This window comes from Oxyura jamaicensis, chromosome 1 (assembly GCF_011077185.1).
Source record: "Oxyura jamaicensis isolate SHBP4307 breed ruddy duck chromosome 1, BPBGC_Ojam_1.0, whole genome shotgun sequence".
NCBI classification, from domain to species: domain Eukaryota; kingdom Metazoa; phylum Chordata; class Aves; order Anseriformes; family Anatidae; genus Oxyura; species Oxyura jamaicensis.
In genome coordinates this window covers 196,024,139-196,039,190 of record NC_048893.1, presented here as the reverse complement: position 1 = coordinate 196,039,190, position 15,052 = coordinate 196,024,139, and the positions used below count along the sequence as shown (strand labels likewise).

The window sequence follows — 15,052 nt, the reverse complement described above, 5'->3', positions numbered from 1 at the left end:
AAGGAGAGTGTACCACTCTGATAAATGAGAAGGGTGAACAACAGACATGGAGAAGGCTGAGGTACTCAATGAGTTCTTTGCTTCAGTCTTCACTGTCAGTCAGGCTTTCCACATCTCTTGTCTCCCTGAACCCATAGATGGAGGCTGGGGGAGCAAAGTCCCGCCCACTGTAACCAAAGAGCAAGTTCGAGACCACTTGGTGAGGCTGAACAGGTACAGGTCTATGGGGCCTGATGACATGCATGCCTGGGTCCTGAGGGAATTGGCTGATGGAGTTGCAAAGCCTCTCTCCATCTTATTTGAAAAGTCATGGAAGTCAGGTGAAGTCCACAGTGACTGGAGAAAGGGAAACATCACTCCCCTTTTTAAAAAGGGTAGAAAGGAAGACCTGGGGAACTACAGACTGGTGATCCTCACCTTTGTGCCTGGATCCTCCTGGAAGCAATGTCAAGGCACATGAAGGACAAAGAGGTGATCTTAGAGACTGAGTTTCATACAGGTGTGCTTATATGCTTCAGCCAGTCATTGTATAAGGGGCTTAATTAAGTTGACCACAGATGATACTGCCTAGCATTTAACATGCTAGGAATGCTGGGACTTAGACATAGGGCTGGCAAATATGAGCTGGGACATATGGAATATACATGCCCTTTGCGACTGGTGCCTGAAGATCTGTCAGCACAATTTTATGAAACCTAGTGTCTACTTTCTGTTGAGATGAATAGATTATAGACCCCACTGAATAAATCTCTAATGGATATCATAGGAATTTAGACCAACCGTTCACATGAACCCATGCATGTAGACATATTGGTGGAGGTTAAGAAGCGTTTGGACTATGCTCTTAGTCATATGGTCTGAATTTTTGGGTAGACCTGTGTGGAACCAGGAGTTGGACTCGATGATACTTTTGGGTCCCTTCCAACTCGGGATATTCTATGATTCTGTGATATTTCAATGTCTTAATCTGGAATTAAACTTTGCTACAGGATTTTGATTTTAACTAATATCCACAATCCACTAAAGTCCAGCAATTTGCATTCTGGTGAAATATTTTTAAAGTTTCCTTAAAAATAAAATTAATAACTTGGAGAATTATTAATAACTTTAAAGTATGTATATTGTAGTAGGCAATGACATATTCTCTCTATAATATACAAATAAAAAGTAAGAGCTGAGCAAAAGCAATAATTTCTGTCATAGGTAGTAATCCACTTTCATAATTTCCTCTTATCCTGGAGAGGAATTGAGCATTAGGATGTCAAACAAGCAAACAAACAAAAATAGGTCAAGTAAATAAATAAATAAAAATCAATTCAGAAAATATTTGAAATGCTAGTCTTCTATGTTTTTTTGAATTGAGAAAAATTATGACATTACAATTTTTCCCTTACTTAGACACATAAAGGATATTATGATCAGCTTTTCTCAGGCATATAGAGGTGTAGCATGAAATTATTTAGACACCTGAATATTTCCAAGGTGTTTAAAATTAGAACTAATAAAAGCTCGTAAGCTGATAAAAGATGTTAAATTTAGAGCTGCAATAAATATATCAATGAATTTCTGAGTTAGGATGGGATATCTCTGTGCTGTGATTCACTTTCTTACAGAAAGTGAACAATTAGGATATGTATTTAAAGTAGGTTACCTTTTGATAAATATTACATCCATGACATGCAAAATAGTAAGAAGTAGGGCAATTCAAGCAAGCGTGAAATAATCCCTTTTAATATGAAGATAACAAGAAAGAATTTTAAAAGCCAAGATCTTAACATCCTTCAAAGAAGTGCAGTTTACTTTGAAACAAGGTTAAGAAATGACAAATAGAATGTAGTTTTATAAATTTTCTTGCCCCCCCAAAATAAACAAAAGTACACAATGAATGAAATCAAACTGAATGTGAGAACATTAAAAATTTGAGATATTGAATTTCTGATTAAAAATAATTCTTTAAAACTCTTGATATTACATAGAAACAATTGGAAGAGCTCCTAGGATCATAACAATAGCAGAAAAAAATATATATAAATGTTCATTTTGTTTTCAGTAGCAGATCTTTTATTTTCTAAGTGGAAAGGACAGCTCACTCTGCCTATTGCAACAGAGGAATATTTCAGTCTTTCCTGTTTCATCTGTTTTTAAACTTGTCTGGGTCAATATTAGCATGGGAACATAGCCATATCTGCTTGATTTAAATCTTAACCAAAGAAAATACAGAGTTTAACCAAATAAATAGAACTAAAAAGGGAAATAATTAATAGGATATGAAAAATTGGTGTTATCAAACCAATATTATTTTAATTATTAATTAGAATTTTGTTTTAATAAGGTTAATAATGTTGATAAGATTCATTTCAACCTACTAATGCACAGTATTTTAATTAAGAGACCTGAAAAAGAGTATTTTACAAAAATTAAACATTAAATTAAGAATTGACTGATAGATTTTAAATTGTGTAAAAGGGAAATTAATTAATGTAATGTAGTCAGATCCTGCAGAGAGTCATCCTGGACCTTCTGGCATTTAACATTTTTATTAAAAGCCTGGAAAAAAAAAATAAGATATGTTAAGCAATTCCAAAAACAACCTGAAGACAGACGAACTCCAAAATATTAACAAAAATAGACCAAAGTTATGGAACATCTTGGATGATTCAGATGGTTGGGCATAAACTAGTGAAGTGCTTGAATATAGCCAAATGGGAAGTTACATATCTAGGAAGAGAAGTGAAAGGCTATATTTGTACAATGGAAATCTATATCCAGACAGTTAAAGACTGTCTGGATATAGATTTTACTGTCTGGAAATCTATATCCAGACAGTAAAATTTGAATTTTAAAATAATTCATTAACTGAACGTAGGTTGCTGGGTGTAGGTGTGTTCAAAAGGCTGTGTATAAAGTAAGGTAGATCAAAGCAGAATAAAGAGTCACCTTATCTCCGTGGTTTGCTTTGATACAGCTGCTACTGTTAGAATGATTTTGTATAAACCAAGAGGAATGATGAATTCATGATCACTCAGAAAAGAACCATAAAAATATTTAGAAGACATCTTTTATAACAAAAAAGAGGAAGAGATCAGCCTGTTTACTTCCCCCAAATAAAGAATAACATTTGTTATTTGTTCACTGTCCAATTACTTAACACAGAGTAAAAGATTCAAATGGACAAGCAAAGTAGGATTATTTTGTTTGATTTCAAATGTCTACCATGTACATACCCTTATCTAAGTTTCCCACAAAGGGATCCTTGTTAAAAAAAAAAAAAAAAAAAAAAAAAAAAAAAAAAAGGCTTTTAAAGTAATTTCTGAATTCTGTTTTAGTTTCACACAGGTCCCTGTCTAGCATCAACTAGGTAAGCATCTGTAGTAGATTCTGTTTAACAGAGGTGTCACCTTAATAAAGGGGTGAACTGTGCTTCTAAATATAAATTTAAATACAGAATTCAAACCTATATTGCACAGAGATTTTTATTTCTTGCAATTATAACAAACTGAACAATTGAATAAACATAGAATCATAGAATTATTAAGGTTGGAAAAGACCTTCAAGATCATCTGGTCCAACCATCACCCTACTACCAATGTCACCCACTAAACCATGTCCCTAAGTACCAGGTCCAACCTTTCCTTGAATACCCCCATGGATGGTGATGTCACCACTTCCTTGGGCAACCCATTCCAATGCCTGACTACTCTTAGACTGTTAATCTTCACATGGGTTTGTAGGAATAGTCAGAAGAATTTTATCGAGCACTTTACATTCCACAGGAAATATTTGGGTGCTGTAATGGTGTCATTCTGATACATTTAAGACCAGAATATGGTCTAACAAAAACATAAAAACATTTGTTCTTGTTTCCATAGTCATTACTCTGACAAAAGTTATTGTTATGAAAAAGTATTCAAATGAAATGGTCCCAAAACTAAATTAATATTTGAATAGGAGTTCTTAGAATGACATTTTGTGTACACGGAGATCTAGATTGATGGATGATACCATAAAAAGAATGTCTGGAGAAGGCTGCAGGAAGGGACTCAAACAATTTCAGTCAATAAAATTACCATAAGACATCTTGAAGTTTTATTTTCTCATAATTACTGTACAGAGTTATTATTGCTTTGTCTGGCTTTTTTTCTGTTTGTTTGTTAATATTCTAATCCTGTGAATGGCAAAGGAAAAACTTATATTCCTCTTTGGGAGCCAGACACCAATTTTAGGTGCACGAATTCACAGTCATTATCTGGTAGCAGTATGTTGGGCTGGGTTGAAAGAGAAAATTTCTAGAATAGTTCATCCACAAAAAAATGTCACCTCTGCATTTGGCTTTCCATTTGTATACACAGTGACTGCTCCTGGTAAAAGCCTGAAAAATCAAATAGTTATAATGTCATTCCTGTAAATGGCTTCTTCTATCCCACACTCATAGGTGACATATTCTGGGAGGGATACACAGACTGAGGGTACATAATCATAAGGTTAATGCAACCAGACAAACTTAATGGAATCATAGAACATCCTGAGGTGGAATGAACCCACAAGGATCATTGAGTCCAAACCCCTGCTCCACACAGGACCACCCCAAAATCAGACCCTATGTCTAAGAGCATTGTCCAAACGCTTCTTGAATTCTGTCAGACTTGGTGCTGTGACCACTGCCCTGGGGAGCTTGTCCCAGTGCTTGACCACCCTCTTGGTGAAGAAGCTTTTCTAACCCCAGCTGGACCCTCCCTTGTCCCATCTCCATGCCGTTCCCTTGGGTCCTGGCGGTGTCCCCAGAGAGCAGAGCTCAGTGCCTGCCCCTTGTGAGGGAGCTGCAGGCTGCCATGAGGCCTCCCCTCAGCTTCCTCTGCTCTGGGCTGAACAAATCCAGTGACCTCAGCTAGCAATGTCATGCCTGATGTACAGCAACTCTCTGTTGTGTGTTTGACTTGTGGACAAAATCTTCTCAACAAATTACCTCACATGAGTCAGCATCAGGCTTTGCCTGACTTCATTTGCTCTAGTTGAGAGGGCAAATTCTCACCTATTCTATAAGGATGAAAGAAGCTGCTCAGAGAACACTTGCTGCAAGGTTTCAGATTAAGATTGTGGCGGTAGAGGTGTGTCAGCCAGTCATGACTTGTGGTACAAATATGTGGTGCAAAAGTGTCCCAGTTCAAGAGAGAAAGGATTTTCTCAAGCTCTCTCAAGAGGGAGAAACTGCATGACTCTCCAACTATCAAACAAAGGGCATTCTTCAAAATGCTTATGCTCTGTTTAATACTGTTTTTGAGCCTCCCCATCCTCCCCCATCTGCACTGACATTATGAGCCTGTGGCTGATAATGAGGCATTCAAACTGAAATAAATGTCCATAGTGTGGCTTGACTCAGACACAGAGAAGCAAGTAAATTAGGATTTATGGCTGACGTGCCGTCCGTACCTGGTTTTATTATACATCAATACTGCAAATGTCTTCACCAGCAAGATAACCATTTTACCCCTAACAATATGTTGACATTTTAATGATGATTTAAGGATGGAACTTAAGTTTTAATTTGGAAATTTCTTGACTTTATGGGTCTAAAGGTGACTTGCAAGTGACTTGAAAGCGAACCTAGTTAGCTGGAGATATATGTAGAATGTCATCTGTGTTCAGGGTGATTTTGAAAACCTTGAACTGTGACTGGCTTAATTTTGCTCATTTCCAGCCCATTCTAGTGAACAACTTGAAGTTTTAAATTAATCTTCACAGCACATTAAGGTTTATTCCCCAGCTATGAAGCTACCCAGCTTCCAAAATTTCCAGGATAAGTGTGTTTTTCTGGGGCAATAAAAATCATAAGAGTTGTTGCAGATGAGGTACAAAATAAAACTTTCTCAAAAGCAACTGTGCAGGAAAAACTGGAGAATGTTGGATAGATCTAGTGTGTGATCACCTTTAGGAAGAAAAGGTAAATACCAATAAGGGGAAAATTCCCTGTTACAGCAACAACAACCGCAGCATTCATACACTCTCTCTCTTAAATATTCTAAGAGGTTAGACGGACAATCAACATTTCATACATGGTGAAATATTTCATTATTCTCATTTCTGGTGAACAGTAGGTCAAAAAGCCACAGGACAAGATGTTTTCTATGGCTTTTGACAATGTATTCCAGATTAATAAATTTTCATCTCTTTAGTTTGTCAGAAAGAAGAAAAAGGTGACTTGATTAAGATGTGTAACAGCATGGCTGATGTTACTATGATGTTGGGATGCTAACATAGGAAGATGTCCACAGAAGTGAAGAGACTTTTATTTATAATGTAGTTCAATGTAACAGCAGACCACATAGGAGCAGATTCCCATCTTGATCAAGCCCATGTGCTGGCTGCTAGGCCATGATGTTTTAAGGGAGGGAAAACATGATGTGTTAAATGTCTAAACATGCTAGAAACTTGGAACTGGAAGTAAGAGTTTCTATATAATTAGGCTGATCATCTTAGTGAACAAGCTGCCAGGAGAACAGCTGATATGGATGTTTTCAACTCACAAAATTAAACACAGCTTAGATACATGAGGGGACTCGGAGAAATTCATAGACTGTTAAAAAGAGCAAGCTAAATGGGCTAGTCCAAAAAGACTCTGCCCTAAAATATGTAGAATGACATTCAGGACAAAAACCAGTGGGTGCTAAGGAATGAATCTGAAAAGTGATGGTTGTGGTGGAGTGACTTGTAAACACTTTCCCTGTGTTTTCTCATTTCCAGTGAATAATTTCAAAAAATACAGAACACCATAAACTGAAAAGAGACCAAAACCATCACACGATCCTTACTCATTTTCTGCTTGGAAATAGTAATTATACAGATTGTCTTTGATGTAAAGTGTAATGTGTGAAATGTACATAATTATGGTCCAGCTAGGAGTTCAGAAGTAAGAACATAAAAAAAAAAAAAAAAAAAAAAAAACTGATTAAAAGGGAAAAAAAAAAAAGTATACTAAGCATTTCTGCAGCTGCAACAATTAATACATACACTGTAAAAACACTGAACTAAATGTTCACTTCAAAGATTATCAGATTACTACTTTCATACTTCATCTTGCATTGGTTTTAGTTACATTCTTTCTGAAATTTTATGAAAGAAAAATTAAGGTATCTTTTTCCTCCAATTTCCTTGTGATTGTCTTAGCACAGCCAGTAAATCAAACCCTGAGAGAAAAAGTCAGTCCTAGATGGTATAGACCTTTTAGATATTTGATTCTTATCACCCTCCTGCTTTCAGAAGCTCTGTTAACAGTCTCTGTAGGGTTTATAACACTTCCTTTAATTTTGTGCAAAACTCACAAAAATTTGAAGGTACATACACTGCCAGAAATGTACAAATAAATAAGAATAATAGTGAAAATTTAAAGTATCAATGATTAAACTGTTCATACTATGCTATTAGAATCTTGACCTTTTTAATGTTTGTTGGAAATTTTCAATGGCAAATGATCAGACTCTGGAGTGGTTGTATTGTATTAAATCAAAGCAAGAAATATCTAGAAATGCGTAACATTGCTTCAGTAAAGGAACTACCTGTGAAATCCAAAGACTGTAATAGGCAGATATGGTCAAAATTTAGGCTGCCAACTAAAGCCAAAAATAAACACTTTCAGAGTGAAATGGAAACAGGAAGTCAGAACTTCCTGTAAAATGAAAATTTTGAAAACATTTCAAAATAAGTTACTTTGAAAAGATATTTTGAATGAAATTTGAGGGTTAAGCTGTTTTTCTGGCATGGATATATGCTGTCATTTCTTCATGTTATTTCACAGCGTGTAAGTAGTAGTAGAACATAATAACACATCATTGCATATTAGATTTTTAAATGACATTCACATCATACACAAAGACCAAAACATCTTGAAATATTGGAAGAATAGTAGTTGTGAAGAATATGACACATCTTACCATATTTTGAAGAGAAATTACATGTCATTTTGCTCTACTACTATTGACATGCCACTGGAATCCTGTAAAACATATAAAGATAAATGAAAAAAAAAAAAAAAAAAAAAAAGCCTTCTGGATTTGGATTTTGCCTTAAGATTGCCTTTTTTTTTTTTTTTTTTTTTAATGGAAACAAGCAAACAAACAAGCACAATTGTCAAGAGGCATTACATTCAACTCAGTATAATAGCAATCCTCCTCTCTGATCTTCTGGATATTGCCCCTATAGCCTGAAATAGAAGGTGTAGGTTCATCAAACTGAAGGAATTCATTAATCAAAAGTAACGAAGAAAGCTAGAAGGAAAAAGTCAGCAATTCTGTACAGGACTTAATTTTGCACTCACCAAGAAGTGAATGAAATGGCCATAAAATCGTATTGTCATCCTAAGTCTGTCAAAACTATTTTCAGTTAACTTGGAAAAAAAATATAAAAAAATAAATAAAAAACAAAACAAATGAAATCCAAACATGATTACAAGGGTAATATTGGGGGTGGCATCCCTGCCCATGGCAGGGGCATTGGAACTATATGATCTTTAAGGTCCCTTCCAACCCAAGCCATTCTATTGTTATGGTTATACAGATTACATCTGCTTTTACCTGACTAGAGCCTGACTAAAATAAACTGACTAAAATAAACTGAATCTTGCTGATAAATTAAATAATAGCCTATTTCTGCTACTGCTCTTACTAGGAATTAATTCTACTGCAAGATTAAAAAAGAGAGCCCTTTATCATTCTTTGATTCTATGTTTTCATGAAGAATTCTTTAAATTGTTCTTTGCCAGCTTATTTGCTTTTGTCTGCACAGCTTGAACAACTCAATTATCTGTCCTGTAGTGACAGGACGCAAAACTCAATGCAATATTCAAGGTGCAGTCTCACTGTTGCCAAGTACACCTCTCTAGTCCTCCTGGCCACACTATTTCTCATACAAGTGTACTGGGTCTGGCTGGGATGTTAACTTTCCCTGCAGCAGCCCATACAGTGCTGCGCTCTGCACTTGGAGCTAGAACAGCAGTGGGATCACACCAGTGTTGTGTCTGCTGCTGAGAAGTGCTGGCACAGCATCAGGACTCTCTCTGACCCTCCAAGGGGGTGGGCAAAAAGTGAGAAAGAAACATCACCAGGGCAGCTGACCTAAACCAACCAGAGGGATATTCCATACCATATGATGTCACACTCAGCAATGAAAGGTGGAAAAAGGAAGAAGAGGGGAGGGGTGGGCTCTCGTTGCGAAAACATCTGTCCTCCTCCCGAACACCGGCTACGTGCGTTGAGGCCCTGCTTCAAGGATGTGGTCAAGCATCGCTCATTTGTGGGAAGTAGAGAGTAATTTCTTTCCTCTGCACTTCCACATAGCCTTTACTTGTTTTGTTTAGTTATTCCCTTTCCCCCTCCCTCTTCCCCTTTCCTTTTTTTCCCTTTAGTTGAATTGTTTAATTAATATTTCCTTAATTATATATATATTTTTATATATATATTCCCTCTTTAATTAAATCATCCTTATCTCAACCCGTGAGTTGTTCTTTCCTTTACTTCTTCCCCTCCTCATCTGAGGAGGGGGAGTGAGAGAGCGGTTGTGGTGTTCAACTGCCTAGCACGGTAAAACCACCACAACAAGCCAAGATGCCATTGGTCTTCTTGCCAACCTGGGCACACTGCTCATGTTCAGCCAGATGTCGACCAGCACCCCCATGTCCTTTGACAGCCAATCTTCCCCAAGCCTATACTGCTGCATGGTGATGCTTAACTACCAACCAGTGTTAAACCACCATAGTCCTTTCTAATGTTGCATTCCTTTCACTAATCTACAACTCTTGTGGGAGACAGTCCCAGCCTGAATGAGAGAAGAAGTAAAGTTTTAGGACCTCTGGTAGTGTCATGTGCTTTGGGAACAGACTCCGCACCTGTCAATAGGACAGGGAAGAGAGTAAAGGTACTTTAATCCATCTTCCCCAGTAAAACACAACTAAGTGATACATCTTCAATTTTCAGCGGTGAGCAAATAGTTTCAATCAGTCTGTGCAGTGACATAAACAGAATCATGGAAATTACACTGAGTGAGATAGAAAAGTAAAACTCCTTGAAGAAATTGCAATTTCTACTTGAATGCCTTATAAGAATAAGAAAGATCTGTTGCTGAGTTATCATTTTAAAACTGTTTTCCCAGATCTTGTCTGGTGGTGTGAATCATTTCACTAAAATTGCATAGAGAAAATCCATACTGTAATACCGATTTCTAACTACTTCAGTGCTGACAATTCCAGAAATACATTGACTAATTAGAACAGATTAGGCAGATCAGAGTTCTTGAAATAACATTTCTATGAAGAATAGTTATATGTTGTGGAAATTACAGTTCTTTCTGAAATCTTTGACATAGGAAGGTGATATGCCAACTATAAGCTCTGATAACTTCTGTGTAAGACACATGTATTTATGCTTTTGAAATTGATTATTCCAGTGTTAGCTAAGGCTCTATGTCTTTGCCTCATTTTGGATAGAAAGCTATATGGAAATATGGTAATAGTGAGTGCATAGAAATTAATGTATCAGGTAGTTTAAATGAAGCCATTATTTGTTTCTTGGTTGTATTTGAAAGAAATGATCAACTAAAAAAAAAAAAAAAAAAAAGTGCTATTTACATACAAACAAAAGAACTAAACTAAGTAAAGCAAAACTAATTAGCAGTTTAGAAAAGGTTTCATTTTCCTCCACATCTGCCAATTCACCAGATGAATCTGATAATACAAAATCACAAACACACATTACAACAGATTCAATGATGAAAGCAAAACTTTAATCAATAAAAGGCAATCAGGTTTGCAGAATGTTCCCTTACAGCACATCTGATAGCCTTTTTTGATTTCCAGAATGAATTAATTTGATATATTATAACTTAGCTGGTTGTTTTAAGAGTTTTACTTGGGAAATTACAATGAGTCTAATAAAGATTGGTATTACATACACTGCCATTACCACCAGCCCTGAGTTTTAGGACATCAGAGAGCACAGTATGCAGGTTTTAAATAAACCAAATAAATTTTGGGCTACTTCATGTCATTTAAGTGAACATTTCTGTAATTAAAAACAGTAAAATACTTAAATGACAGATGGCAGCTGTTGACAGGATTTTTTTTTCACTTTTTGTGAGAGGTCTTCACGTTTTTCCTAGATTGAACAATAATAGTGTGATCTTAATAAAATCATAGGTAAAAATCTGTAAACAATATGTATTTTCATATATTAGTGTGGGATTTGAAAGTCAAGTACTGGTTTGATAAAAAGAAAATTTTAATCAAATATATTAATACATTCAGAACAGGTGCCTAAAATAATCAATCAGTTCTGATTACTGCAGGTAAATGTGGTCTGTGTTTGAAAGCATAATGATGTTTTATGCAACAGACCTGCATAATATGACCTCACACCACTGCTTGTGATGGGGCAGTAGGGAAGTTCAGATCACTCTCTTCTGAAGAGGCAGAACATTGGTAGGAGAAGCAGAAAAGTCTCCTCTGAATAAATGGGTTCTTGGAGAAGCACCAAGTTTGCCACACATTTGGGCAGAAGTGCTGAATATTAGGATTCCTGAGCTTTGATTCTGCCTTATAAACTTTCTGATGAAAGGCAGCAGTGAAAACTCAAAATTAAGATAATTTAAATGGATCTAGCCCAATCACTCTGGAAGGCATGGAAGATAAGTGAGACAGCAAGGGAGCTGATGAAACATAAGCCATGACATCTCCCTGATGGCATTCAGAGAAACCTCTAAGGCCAATTATTTGCACAGTAGAGGTTTTGTTGCTGCCCCTGGATCAGGGAGGTCTGATGCATATGGCAAAGCTGTACATGTGGGAAAAAATCCCTTGATTTTATTCTAAGCAAAACACTTCACACTGAATATGATTTTCAAGACACTGACTTCACTATGCTAAATCTAAACAATGTTAATGTTATTTTCAAGCTAAATATGAAACTAAGCTCTTTAAAACATTTAAATAAAATAAAATAAAATAAAAATAATAATAATAATAATAAATAATAAAAAAAAAAAACATTGAAATTATCAAATGTGTGGCAGATGTGTTACCAGTGACCACACACATAATAATCTGTTTTACCAGCATGGAGTTTAGTTGTTACACCAGTGCTGCTGACAGCTGAATACAGCACAGAGTCTGACATTAAATGTCTTCTTGCTCAAACAGCCTACATTACTTCCCCAGAATAAACTGCTGTTACTGTCAGCTGCAAGGTTACAACTACTATCTATCAGATAAAACATCATTACTAGATAGTTCCAGACCTTGCAATCCGTTTGTAGCCGTTAAGAGAATCGACGGCGGACTCAGCATAAAGGAGAATCATGAAGTTGAAAACAATCTAATAGATCAGTGGTTTTGCCTTATATGTTTTAATATACAAAACTGCAAAGTGAATGGTAACTGTTACAAGGTGAGTTGGACACATGCCAAATCCAAGAACAAAGGAAATGAACTTAAGCAGAAAGGCAGGTACTAAATTATTTTGGTCAGAACGTCTTTCCAAATAGAAGAACTGCAATATGAAATAAGCAATCAACATCAGATCTGGGACACCTGGCAACATATTTTTTTAAAAAAAGTGGATCAAAAAGTCATTTCTATGAAATAAATATGATGGAGAAAACTGCTGAAGTACAGATGGGCTTGTTAACTTTTCTTTTATTTAACACTTCTGTTCTTTTGTCTTTTTGATAAATGTCAGCTTAATCCAGTTCTCAAGTAATTTATCTGTGAGTAACAAGGAATAAGCATAAGTGTATTGGTGGTATAAAGTATCTGGCAAATGGTAAACATTAATGCTCACAAAGCCTTTATTTTATGAAAGAAAAAAAGGGTAAAAAAAAAAAAAAAAAAAGTGATAATAAAGGCCTTAAGGAAAAGAAGACAGCAAACATAAGGAAAAAATGACCTTGTGATTTATCAACAATGAGGGTCAAAGAATGTTTTGGTATTTTAAAGTTGAGAAATCATCTCCCATCTTCCAGGTCCTGGAAGGCAAGGGGATATGTAAACAGAATTAAGTATCTGCTATAATCTCCCCAGTTAAAGAATTGGTCACAAAATCCTTTGTCCTACAACTAGAGAAGGGATTGGATGGGTTTATATAAGGGTCAGTTACGTGGAGACAAGGCAGTTACAAAACCTAGTGCCAGATTTGAGAGCAAAGGAGGCATCTGAGTTATTTTATGCCTGAAGTATTTGTTAGTCTTAACTCCAGGGATAAAGTTTTCGAGACTGAAGCCCAAGAGAAGACTGTTGATGTGACTGATCTTAGATTGTTCCTGGTAGCAAATTTGGAGTACTTGCTGGGTGAATTCCTATCACCTCAAAGGTTATTGAAAGGTTGTCCATCCTTCAGACTGCCTGTTCAAAATTGCCCAATTACAAATAAACTCCTTTACAGGCTAAATATTTAAATCCCCAAAATAAAGGAAGAGACAGAAAAGGTTTTCTGACATGACCTTATTTAGAATGTAACAGCTTAGGGTAACCACTATTTTAAACTTCTCTTCACACTTTGTGCAGGCAAAAATGTAAAATTCTTACTTGTATTTCCTGGGATACACAAAAGAGTCATTAATTTTAAATTTGAGAAGATGTGATTGAAACAGAGTGTGCCTAGGTTTCAATTGAAAAAAAGTTACTCTAAAGGACAGGAAAGACAATATGTATAAAAATAAATTCTATTGCCTTTCATTATATTATTCTCAGAAAAAAAAAAATAAAAAAAAAATAGTGATGCCCCAGGGGGTATTTAGTTATTAGTATGAACAAGTATTCAGAGCCCAGAGGGCAATAGGCTTAATATGTGCTGTTTAGGAAAACAAACAACAAACCCACCTCCAAATAGCTGTATGGCATAGCTCATTGCATAAGAGAATACAAAGATTAACCTGAAAATAAATAAATAAATAATACTATCATGTAAAAAGACCTTGTATTAGTTTCTGCTACTCTATGGACCTTGGTATTAGCTGAAACTAAATAATAATAATAATAATAATAAAATAAATAATATATATATATAATGTATTAAAAATGTATATTTTAAAAAACAAAAAAAAAAAAAAAACAAAAAAAAAAAACAGACAAACAAAAAAATGTTTTGGCTCTCCCTTTGTGGAAAGTGCAAATTAAACCTTCTCTGAAGATATGACAAATGTTACTGAAAGCTTGAATGTGAGGAGGAACTAGTTTATGTCTAAACAAACTTGCCTTATAGCCAAGAATATGACAATCCTTAAGCTAAATCCTTAAGGAAAATCAAAATTACTAGTTTCTCCTGACTATTGATTAAAGTACATTTCTTTTCCTTGCTGTTAGGACTATCTAAATAACTTCAACTATATAACAGTTGGAGGAAAAAGAGAATTTGCATGAGAAACAGAGAATATCTTAAATGTTATTCTGAAGAATCAAGTGTGCTTTTGCACAAGGTTTTTGCTCAAGGTTTTACACTTTCCCAGCTGCTCATCAGCTCAGCTTTAATGAGACTAGTAGACAGTGCAATGCATTTTGCAGCCTGTAGCTTAGCTTCCCATGTAGCTTCCTGCTATATGGGAAATTAGAGTCCTCTCAGGTCAGACCACTTTGAACTATTTCACATTCTGTATGAACATCCTTTTCACTGGGCCTCCAGAAAATAAAAGTGGAAAATAATACCTGCACCATACCTCATTCTGAAAGAAATGTTGCCCAAAGTTCTAGAGTGACTTCACACTAAATTACAGCTTTCAGAATCTTTATAAATTATAATGTTATTAGTTCTCTGACAAATTCTATAAAAAATCATTAAAATTAATTACATTCTTACACAGGTTTAGCTTTGAAAGGAATAATTGAAACATGTTTGGCAACTCGTTTTCACAGGGGCTTGGATTTGCTATTTACATTTAATCTATAAAATCTGCAATCCAAATTTTCCTTTAACAAAATCCCAGAGAAGCATCTTACTAATTAAGGTATGTCCCCTTCTTCAAACAGCATAAGAGACTGTGGCAGCTGTTGAAGAAAATTGGATTTTGTTAACTGGGAAAG

At 35.5% G+C, this 15,052-nt stretch overlaps 1 protein-coding gene across 4 annotated transcripts in view; it reads right to left on the bottom strand.

Moving 5' to 3' along the window:
- Positions 1–15,052, bottom strand: part of GRM5 (glutamate metabotropic receptor 5) — a 282,787-nt gene that overhangs the window by 193,706 nt on the left and 74,029 nt on the right. The gene's annotated exons all lie outside the window — the stretch shown is intronic.